Source organism: Tachypleus tridentatus, chromosome 8 (genome assembly GCF_004210375.1).
Source record: "Tachypleus tridentatus isolate NWPU-2018 chromosome 8, ASM421037v1, whole genome shotgun sequence".
Classification (NCBI taxonomy): domain Eukaryota; kingdom Metazoa; phylum Arthropoda; class Merostomata; order Xiphosura; family Limulidae; genus Tachypleus; species Tachypleus tridentatus.
In genome coordinates this window covers 35,835,237-35,847,503 of record NC_134832.1, presented here as the reverse complement: position 1 = coordinate 35,847,503, position 12,267 = coordinate 35,835,237, and the positions used below count along the sequence as shown (strand labels likewise).

General features: G+C 33.3%; 1 protein-coding gene across 1 annotated transcript in view; it reads left to right on the top strand.

Annotated features, from left to right (window-relative positions):
- LOC143222171 (forkhead box protein P1-like) overlaps positions 1–12,267 on the top strand; it is a 201,731-nt gene that overhangs the window by 94,438 nt on the left and 95,026 nt on the right. The window contains exon 3 of the mRNA XM_076448248.1: positions 252–351. The gene's annotated coding sequence lies outside the window, so the exon portion shown is untranslated. The remainder of the gene's footprint in view (positions 1–251; positions 352–12,267) is intronic.

Genomic DNA, 12,267 nt, shown 5'->3' with positions numbered 1-12,267 from the left:
AGTTGTTATAGCTGTTACCCTTGAAGTAAACTTAATCCTTGTAATATTTAGTTTAATATTGTAATGCATATGTTCTTCAGAACAGAGTAAACACGAATAATAATCACCTTGAAAACCAGATTAAGACACGGATGCCCCACTGTCATTAACACTATTCAAATAATTTCTTCAGCTGAATCTAGGTTTCTACAAAAAATGGGATTTAAAAAAGAGCAGCGAAAATTTTGTCCTTTTTGTTTCTTATCCTATAGCTACAAATCTGTTCATCGCAGGAAATCGAACTTCAAATATCAGCATTGTCGGTCCATAAACAGCACTATCTACTGGAGGACTGAAAACTTCATAAGGGAAGTAAAGATGTAAAAATATGATTATTAAGGATTGTAGAATTAAAATCTCTGGTTGTATAAAACCGATATTTCACTTCGCTAATCCCGCTATAAACCATTAAGTTCATGAAATTGAAAATGTTTTTTTTTTCCTCCTGAAGTTGATAACTTGTACATTATGATGCCTACTTCTACTGTACATAGGCCAGATAAGAGGGACGTTGATATTAATTACATTCATTCTATGTCTTGTATTAGTTGGATTTTAATCTGAAGAACGCTAGCATTTATGTTCTATGTTTTGTTTATTAGAAATGGAACTAATCAGATACAGTCGTCAACGATTTACGTGACCGATATATGATTTAGGAATAAATCGAACATGTCTAAGCAGCTTTTGATAATTAATTTGTGTTTATTGTGGTGAATTCTCTCACACAATGATACCGATATGACAATGAGGTTGGTGCTCCTCATTACGCTATAGTATTTAAGTGTAATTTTTGAAGAATACGTAGCTGTTTTAAAATTTCTGTCACTGTCATTTATCAGTAATATACACAGGTCTTTTTACAGAGATACATGCTATTAATGTATTCCATCATATCGATGTGTGTACATAAGGTTCTGTAATTTCACACACTATTCACAAAAGACATTTAAAGATTGACATGATGTATGTATATGATTTGTTGTATTTTAAATCCACACAATACGCTATCTTAACTTTGCCTATTGGGGAGAATCGAACGTCGGATTTAAGCGCTGAAAATCCGTAAATTTACTGTTGATCCACAAGGGAAACAATGATGGACATGGGTTCAAATATCAAAGTCTAGTTCTAATTTATCGAATTTCATTAAAATGGGTTTTTATGAATCGTAAATAACACCCTGTGGATAATGTTTGATGACAGATGTAAAATAATATTATGTTATTTAAAAATTGAAAGAAAACATCATTTTGACAGAAAAAGATGGTATCTTGACTTTATGCATTGTATAAATTTTCCCATTACTCCTAAATAAAACATTATAAAATTTCTGATATAGATTTTTGTAAGAGTACTTTTACAATTGATTATTTTGTGCACACTCATCTAACCATGTCTCTTTAAAATTCACTCAAACGCCCAAAACAGTCAGGTTGGGATTTTTTTTGTACACAACTCCGCCTTCACTTCTTTCAGTTTCAAGTAGAGAAATAGACCTTTTTATTGTTAATGTTAGCATAATTCTTGACTCGAACTAGCATATAGAGGGTTTAAAACATTGAACACTACTCAATTTATTTTGTCCCATTCGCTCTCTACTTTTCTTCGCCCATCTGGTATTCAGTGAAAGGCCTTTACTGGTACGTTTACCAGCTATTCGTCACAATAGGCGTAGGGGCAATTTGTTTCCTCCCGAGAGAGATGAAATAAAGTTGATGTGCTTACTTCAACTTTACTGATACGTATCTACTTGTGTAGAAAGAAACAGAAAGCCAATCTAAAAAAAAATCAAAACATATCTCTAATAAATTTACAGAGTTTGACCAACGTTCAAGATTGCCGACATCATTTATTTTTGTCAAACCATCATGAATTTCATAACGGAGTTTTTTGACATCCACTTCTTGTGCAGTGTTCATGACAGGCAATCACACATAAAGCGTGCAGATAATTCTGCCTCTGGACGCGAGCGATAGCAGGGCTTCGGCACGCGCTGCAGATGAAGGTTTTTGTGGCAAGCATTTTAACCAGGACCATTTGTCAGGATCGTAAGATGAAAGATAAAGTCTGCGCTGTGGATTGCCACCAATTTATGTAATACGGTTCTAGGTTGCAATTACGAGTGTTTTATTTATATGATTTATCCATACGCTACTTAAGTAGGAATTCTTAAAGATACTGACAGTAGTTATAGGAGGAATATCAGGTTAATGACGATAGTTATAAGAGGAATATCAGATTATTGACAATAGGTGGAATATCAGTTTAAAGTTAACCACAACAGTTATATGTTTAATATCAGTTTAATGACAATAGTTATAGGAGGAATATCAGTTTAAAATTAACAACAACGGTTATAGGAGGAATATCAGTTTAAAATTAACAATAACGGTTATAGGAGGAATATCAGTTTAATGGCATTAGTTATAGGTGGAATATCAGTTTAAGTTAATGACAATACTTATAACGGAAATATCAGATTAAGGATAACAGTTATAGCTGCAGTATAAGTTTAAAGTTAATCACAAGGCTATAGGTTGAATATTAGTTACAATTAGTGACGATGGTTATAGTTGGAATATCAGTTTAATGACAATAGTTATAGGAGAAATATCAGTTTAAGGTTAATGATCATAACTATAAGAGGAATATCAAATTAATGACAATAGTTATAGGAGTAATATCAGTTTAAAGCTAATGACTATAGTTATAAGAAGAATATCAGATTAATGACAGTTGGGAGGATATTAGATTAAAGATAATGACGATAGTTATAGGAGGAATATAAATTTAATGGCAGTAGTTATAGGTGGAATATCACTTCAGAGTTAATGACGAGAGTTGTAGGAGGAATATTAGTTTCAAGATAATAACAATAATTATAGGTGAAATATCAGTTTAAAGATAATGATAATAGTTATAGGTGGAATATCAGTTTAAAATTAACAACAACTGTTATATGTGGAATATCAGTTTAATGACAATAGTTATAGGAGAATATCAGTTTAAAGTTAATGACGATAATTATAAGACGAATATCAGATTAATGAAAATAGGTTAATGACGATAGTTATCAGAGGAATATGACAGTAATGACAATAGGGAGAATATCAGTTTATTTACAGTTAGTGATGATAGTTATAGGAGGAATATCAGTTTAATGACAATAGTTATAGCTGCAGTAACAGATTAAACTTAATGACTATAATTATAGGAGGAATATCAGTTTAATGGCAGTAGTTATAGGTGGAATATCAGTTCAGAGTTAATGACGAAAGTTGTTGGAGGAATATTAGTTTAAAGTTAATGACGATAGTTGTAGGTGAAATATCAGTTAAAAGTTAATGACAATAGTTGTAGGTGGAGTATCAGTTTAAAATTAACAACAACTCTTATATGTGGAATATCAGTTTAATGACAATAGTTAGAGGTGGAATATCAGTTTAAATTAAACAACAACAGTTAAAGGTGGAATATCAGGTTAATGACAATAGTTATAGGAGGAATATCAGTTTAAAGTTAATGACGATAGTTATTGGAGGAGTATCAGTTTAATGGCAGTAGTTATTGGTGAAATATTAGTTTAATGATGACAGTTATATGTGGAATTTCAATTTGAAGTAAATGACCTTAATTATGGGAGAAATTGTTAATGTGCCGTGTATCAAATGAGTAATCTTATGTTTTAAAAACTTTATCTAAACTAGAATGTTCAACATTGAAGCCATTCGCTTTCATTAAAATTTAAAAACAGTAGTAAAAGTCTAACAAAAGAAATTACAAGAATAATACTTTCCTTTTACAAGAAATATAAAATAATGCTGTTTTTGAAATGTACATATCATTAATAATATTCGAGAGAACTTGAATATGGTTATGCTGGTAAAACGCTCGGGTAATAATTTAATACAAAAACATGTTCTCCGTACCATACCATTACGTATTTAAAATTATTAAGTTTCGTTTATACAATTAACTAGTTATAATTTAATGTCTGTTTGTTTTTGTGCAAAACTACACAATAGGCTGTCTGCGCTATATCTACTATTGAAAATTGAATCTTGGAATTTAGTGTTGTAAGTTATTAAACGTCTGGTTTACCCAACGGGAAATAACTAAAATAAATATTTATATTTGATAAAGAAACTTTTTGAAACACTTGGGAACTGTAGAATTTTTTTTTTCTTGATAACAGAAGCATCTAGTTTCACTATACTCTACTAATACGTTAATGAACTTGTAAACTATCGGTTTTATAGGCATTCACGTGGAATATGTTTATGGTATATATCTTGAGAGACGTAAGATGTTGGCATGTACATTCATTAACTATCATCACGATATGTAGTTTGATGGAATTTCGTTTAAATTCATAGCTGCACATAAAATATGATTACTATTACTACATACATAACGTTTCGCTATTTGATACCAAGTTGATTACCATGTAGACGCACAATACTTCTCCATCCCCTATCACCTAATACTAGTGGCCCGGCATGGCCAGGTGGATTAAGGCATTCGACTCGTAGTCTGAGGGTCGCGGGTTTGAATCCCCGTCGCACCAAACATGCTCGCCCTTTCAGCCGAGAGGGGGGCATTATAATGTAACGGTCAATCCAACTAATCGTTGGTAAAATAGTAGCCCAAGAGTTGGCGGTGGGTGGTGATAACTAACTGCCTTCCCTATAGTCTTACACTTCTAAATTAGGGACGGTTAGCGCAGGTAGCCCTCGAGTAGCTTTGTGCGAAATTAAAACAAAACAAACAAACAGACACCTAATACTAATTCCACCTATTCATATATTCAGTGATACTTTCAGATGGAAATAATAACATGCAACACTTTTATGTATATTTTCCTTTTATTTCGACACCACGTTGTTATTTCCCCCAAAGGCTGCATGGATGAGTCATCACATGCTTTAACCGCTTGCACAACGTTACAGTAGTGTGCTGTCTGTCAGTTAGTCAGTGGGTATTAAAATGACGTTACATAAGGGACATTTGACGTTGGAGTTTATACTACTGTGACGTCAGTAAAACGTGTGCATACTATGAATCACAACAAGAATTATGCATTCTGTATGCTACTACAAAACAAGATATATGAACTTTAAAAGCTAGAAATACAAATATTTGTTACTCTTAATTTTGATGTCTTTAATCTTGAAACAGAACACTTTCTAAAACCGTGCGGAACTACCTCTAATATATATATATATATATTTCTAGAACTTCAGTCTTTCCGGACGTCTTTCTCTGTTCTTCTGTTGCACTTGGGTTAACTATCTGCTCTCCCGTAGGCCAACTGTAAATATATTGGTTTAAAAACGCTATAATCGGAGGCTGTATTCCCTACGGTGGACAGAGCGCATATAGCTCATTGTATTGTTTTGTGCTAAAACAAGCACACTCCGTTACGTACATTTTTCAAATATTTCATTTACTAATTTTTTTATCACACTTCAGTCTTTCCGTATATAATGCTGGTTCTGATAATGTTTCAGGTGTATACGTAGAAAGGACAAAATTTGCTACGCGAAAACTACTTCGCTCTTTAAAAAGTTTACTTTCAAACCACATGTACTTTATATACTCAGTTTGGATTGAATGTAGCAAACTTACAACAATAATAACTTTCCACTTTTATCATGAAAATACTTTTTTTAAAATTCACAACCACACCCTTTCCACTAAGCGATAAAAATATTTACTAGAATATGAATTAATATAAAAATAAATCAGGTTGAGAGATGAAGTAAATTTGATTGTCCTCATCCATTTTATTTCTTTCTTCTAACTTTACTGCTCTTCATCACTGTCTATGTATTAAAATTTGATTTCTTTGCGTCGCTTGAAAAGCTTCCTATAAGATGGAGAACCTGCATGAGGGCGATACGGTAAAGTGATCTTAAACTTGTGACAGGAGCACTAGAAAGTAAGATATACCTAAACACAGTAACATAATTCAATGTGCATGATATAGCTAAATTAGAAGGTTTATGTGTAATGTTTTGTGACTGTCTGTTTATAGGTATCGACATTATTTCTTAGAACTACGTTCTTTACGTGGATAAAAGAAACAGTCTTGTCTGTTGCTGTAATCATTTTTAGAGATGACTTTAATTAGTGTTTAAAATGACTCCTTAGATAATAAAAAGGAATTAATACAACTTATTTCACTGTTTATTTGTTTCTTGGGAATTTATAACGCTAAAATTTGGGGTTATATTTCTTAATTTTATTTTCGTTTTTTAGCCTTATAGTTTCATAAACTCATAGTCTTGAGTTGCTATCTTTTTATTATAACTTGTGCATAGTGGTCGTTTCCTTAGATCTGTCATGTGATTGTATTTATCTGTATAAACACTTTTATGGGATTCCCTGAAAGCGGACCCAAAATTAGGCCAATTAATTATCGTTTCAACTTGGTTAAAAACAATTAAACTTGTATTATAACGACAATGATCACTAAATTGTAAAAAAGCAAAATGTAGTTTAAGCATTAAATGTGCATTAAAATGGCCCTGTAATTGTTCGCTTTTATTATAATATGAAGACAAGCAGCGAGCAGATCACATAATAATAAAGTTGAACTACTTACAAAAACACTCGACCGTTTCATATAAAAATAAAGATTATTTGTTGTTGATTATTATTTTAGAGGAACTGAGATAAAATATTTATTACGTTTTTGAGATCAGCTTTTAACGTTTTCTAGTATCGACAATAAAGATTTTTAAATATACTCTTCAAAACAAGAAACGCAAAAGGGATATTTTTGTTATTTTAAAGAGAAATATATTTAATAACGTTACAAGCTCAGAGTATGTGATGTTACACGTGTTAAGGCACTGATTGTCAGACCAAAATGACAATAAAAGTTGTGCACTTTGAAAACGGAGGAAAACATCGGATTTTTCGCCAAAACGCATGCGTGTCCAATAAATTTGTTTGAGAGATCTGCATGTTCTGCAAGTGCAACATGTGCAAAATCCCTATAAAAGTGACGTGTTCTCGGTTTCCATAGCTCATTGTTAAGCCACCGACACGCAATACAGTTACGCCAAAACTGATTGAAGCACAACGCAACAACGCCATTGGTCGCTTGGAAACAGGCGAATCTCGATCAGATGTTGCCAGAGCTGTGAATGTCCACCCAAGCACCATCCCAAGGCTATGGAATCGTCACCAACAACATGGATCCATTCGTGATCGTCCACGATCTGACAGACCTCGTGTGACCATGCCCGCAGAAGATCGCAACATCCGGTTACGTCATCTTCGGGATAGGACCACCACTGCGACGTCTACTGCCTCAACCATACCAGGGCTGCGTAGGATTTCCGATCAGACCGTACGCAACCGTCTACGAGATTCTTAGGCCCCATGTGCAACCCATCATGGTGAACGTCAACGACGTTTTTCAACATGACAACGCCCGTCCTCACACAGCCCGACTCACCACTGTCTTCTTGAGCCACCACAACATCAACGTTCTTCCACGGCCCTCCAGATCACCAGATTTAAACCCCATCGAACATCTTTGGGACGAGTTGGACCGACGTCTGCGACGGCGACAACCTCAACCGCAGACTCTACTTCAGCTTGCAGCAGCTTTGCAGGCTGAGTGGACAGCCATTCCACAGGATGTGATTCGTCATCTCATCGCTTCCATGGGCAGGTGATGCCAAGCAGTTATTGATACTCACGGGGGGCATACTCGTTATTGACGTTGAGTGACGTTAAAATTCACCTCGTGAGCGTGGACTTCGCCTTTGCAGACTTTGGATGTTCAGCAGTGAATGTGCAAAGTTTCACACATGTCATACAGAACTACCCGGAATAAACTTGTTAACACTTTGTCTCATATTTTGCCTTTTGCGTTTCTTTTTTTGAAGAGTATATAAGCCTATTAAGTTTAATGTGTACTATTAATTATATAATTACTGACTTGTAATTCGGGCAATATAGCGTTGAAATACACCATCATATTTGATACAATGACAATGTAATTATAAAATAAACTATTGAGCATAATTTGTAGCAAAATACGCAGATCATGACTTATATTGAGTTTATTTTTTCAGGTAAAGGAATTGTACAAAAAACTCGAGTTTCTTAAAGTTTTCTTATTCGTTCTCAATTCCATGCTAAACTAAACTATTAGTACTTGTTTCTTTTATTTGGAATTATGATATGCAGAATATTTTCACTCTTTGAGACATCGTGGCTTTTGTCTGACTTATGATGCAGCAATCATGCAGTTTTATAGTTATTTTTGTTTTGAGCTAAGTAATTAGTATACTTTGCAATATAATAGAGAAAATTTCTTGAAAATAGGAAACCAAAGTAATCGTTTATTCACTTTGTTATAAATTCTCGACAAAAAGAGGATAAACTTACTTTCATTTGTAGCAATTTTATAATTTTTACACTTCCACTTCAACAAGAAAAACACGATTTGTGCTACGGTATTATACACTGCTGGCAACCATAACATACTGTATAATACAAACACATGTTCTATAAAAATTTATCATATTTTCTGAATATTTATTTCTTAAAGTAATACAGATTTTTTGTTGTTTTTTTCTAAATTTTGCTAAAGTACTAGCTCAGAGCTCGATACATTTTATCAACTGTAAAATTGGGTCCTTAACGCTACTTTCTAAGGCAAAACTCAGTCAAGGGTAGGGTAAATTATTTCATGGGTAAGTTTTTGTACCCATTATCACTCTCTGTGCAAAGTAATTTCATGATTGTCATATGAGTGTGGGAAATATTAAAAAGTAATTTGTATTGTATCAGGTGATCGCCCTGGTACACAGAGGATGTGAATTATGAAAGCAATTTTGTCACTTTTTTAAGAAGAATCAGGACGTGCCATCAAAGTCCTGATGCTAGCCTGTCTCCTTTGTCTCAGTTCTTCTGTCATCAGCGTTTATGTTCATGTAGAGATAATTTCAACCAAAACCACGTTTTTATTTATTTTCAGTACAATATCTTGTTTTTTTATTATTTGAACCCAGGTTTAATTACTTAATTTCCAGTATGAATCACAGACGCACTATGTGGTTTAAGATAGTGTGAACTTTATGCTTTTTTTTCATACAACGACGCGTAAACGTATGCTACCGTCCCTAAATATATGTCGTGAGTTTTTGACATATTTTGCATATGGATCATTTTAATTTCAAGAAACCAGTACTAGTAACTCATAGTTAAAATTCCGTAAATTGCAATAGCTTTGTTTTTGGTCTTTTAGAATGTGTCGCAAAGTTGTAGAAGGGCTTCCTGCGCATAGCATCTCTAATTTTCAAATTGTAAATTAAAGAGAAACAGCTAATCAATTATTGGGCTACTCTTACTTGACCAAATAATTGGATTTCAGCATTATCTTTATAGCGTGCCCGGCATGGCCAGGTGGGTTAAGGCGTTTGACTCGTAATCCGAGGGTCGCTGGTTCGAATTCCAGTCACATCAAACATGCTCGCAATTTCACCCGTGGGGGCGTTATAATGTTACGGTCAATCCCACTATTCGTTGGTAAAAGAATAGCCCAAGAATTGGCGGTGGGTGGTGATGACTAGCTGCCTTCCCTCTATTCTGATACTGCTAAATTAGGGACGATTAGCGCAGATAGCCCTCGTGTAGCTTTGCGCGAAATTCAAAACAAACAAACAAACATTAACAGTATACCAACGATATCAATATACGGAGCTCATTTTGTGGAAGATAACGCAAAATAAGATTCACAGTCCACGCTAATATCAGGCCACACCGGGTCCAAATAATATTCAGGAACAACTTCCAAACCAACAGACACTTGATACAACCATTTTTCCGTTTGATGTAGCTTCAATATACAGTATCTTGTCTTTCTTACGAGGTTGTTTGTCGATTTGCCTAATTTGTCAATCAACGGAACATCATATTTATGGAACAGTGAAAAAAAAAAAAAAAAAAAAAAAGAAAAGAAAACCGAATCCAGGAAATTACTAGAGATCATTTTGCAAATGTATCGCTTACATATAAATATGTCTGGATAAATGACAAAATATTGTGACTGAATACGTATCGGTGAAATCTACATATTACGGGACAAAGGTAACGTTTTTTATTCTTGTGTCCAAAGTAGTCACAGTAATTTTCTCCTCTTAAATCACGGGTATATTCTTCACCCTATAACTAGTTAGTTAATATTCTGTGTCAAGGATAAGTTGTTTAAAGTTTATGCAATTTTGAATAAATTATGTAATTAATGACAAAACAACCGGATTCATTAGTTAGTCCTTTTGTGTTACCTCTTAAGAGATTGAAAGGACTAAAATATTGTGACATAAAACCTTTAGAAAATTAGTTTATCGATTTTGAATCATTCTACTATTAATGTTACTAATACTGTAACTTTTATTCTTATGCTTTTCAGTTTCTAGTATTTGTAATGTAGATTTTACGGCTTTTTTTGATAATATTACCCTCACTATAAGAAATGTTTTTTTCTAAAAGTTCAAAGCTTTAAATGTATTTCATTAGGAGCACTCTGGGAAGAAAGTAAAATATATATATATTTTTTTATCAGTAGTTATGCTAATGAACATTTTTATTCTTATTGGTTTTCACTTTCTGCCCAGTATAGGCTTGTGGCCAGCTGAATTTGTTAACGAAGTTAACAGTCTTTATTTTCTTCATTAAGTTATTTTTAAACTTTCATAAAATTTGACTAAACCTATACAGTGGAAATGGTAAATGCAAACGGAATTATATTGTAGCTACTTTTCATACACACTGAGTCTGTTTTTATATGCACTAAATATAGTGACTTTTGTTAGAATATTTGACATTCTAAAATTGAAATAATTACTCTTTGAAAATTACTTATTAAAAATAATCCATTATGCAGGTCAAGCTCAAAATAATTCGCTTGTAATAATATTTCTAACCATAATGTTGTACGTTGTAATCCCACTATTAATTACTAAATTAGTAGCCCTAGAGCTGGAGGTGGGTGGTATTAATTAGCTGACTTCCCTCCAGGCTATCTCTTCAAAACTGGGGACAACTAGTACAAATAACCCTCGAGTAGCTTTCCGTGAAATTCAACTAACAAATGTTTACATTGCTTACTAAGAGATGGCGTTGTTCTCGTCTGTAAAGTTGCGTGCATGGTAATACAAAATATGATGCTTTGTGAGAATTGCTAGCAGCTAAGTTGGTAGTGTATAATAAATAGACTCATTAATTATTTCTAGGATGTTGTGTGTTTCTTGTATAGCAATACTGACTTGCTGTTGCAGCTAGGCAAGCTTTCCGGGATTGATCTTCGCGAGGGAGGAGAACAGTCATTGTCAAGCAAGTGTTATTAAAGGTATCATGAATGTACTTAACGAACTATTCTTTTTTTGTTTTTATTTCATTCCGAGTAGACTTTTATGTCTACGGAGATTCTTTTTTCCATAGATCCCTCACACACTACTATGTCATTATTAGTAAGTCTATGGTTGTATTTTATTAGACTGTTAAGGAAGATAAACGACTTCGTTGTTTTGTGTTGTTGAATTTCAAAAAGTTATAAGCTAACAGTCTTTATTTTGTTCATTAAGTTATTTTTAAACTTTCATAAAATTTAACTAAACCTATACAGTGGAAATGGTAAATGCTAACGGAATTATATTGTAGCTAATTTTCATACACACTGAGTCTGTTTTTATATACACTAAATATAGTGACTTTTGTTAGAATATTTGACATTCTAAAATTGAAATCACTACTCTGTGAAAGTTACTTATTGAAAATAATCCATTATGCAGGTCAAGCTTAAAATGATTTGCTTTTAATAATATTTTTAACCATAATCCAAATAAGAACTCACGAGGTTCAAACGCTTTAGCAGACCCGGATTAGTCCCACATGTATATGAACTGTGTAAACTAATATTCATAAATTTAAATCTGTTCGTAATAAACTAAATCGTAAAGCCTTAATGACCAGTTTTGATGTAATCTCCCTCTTCACAGAGGGAATATATCTTTAGAACTTTATAGTCAACATCCCAACCCATTGATACACATCCCCAGAAACCAACCAATTAGCAACCCTTATAGAATTCACTACCGCCAAAATTAACTTTATGTTCAATAACCAAAACTACCTACAAATAAATGGCCTAAGTATGGGGAATCCCGTGTCATCACTTCTAGCCAACATTTTTGACACAGA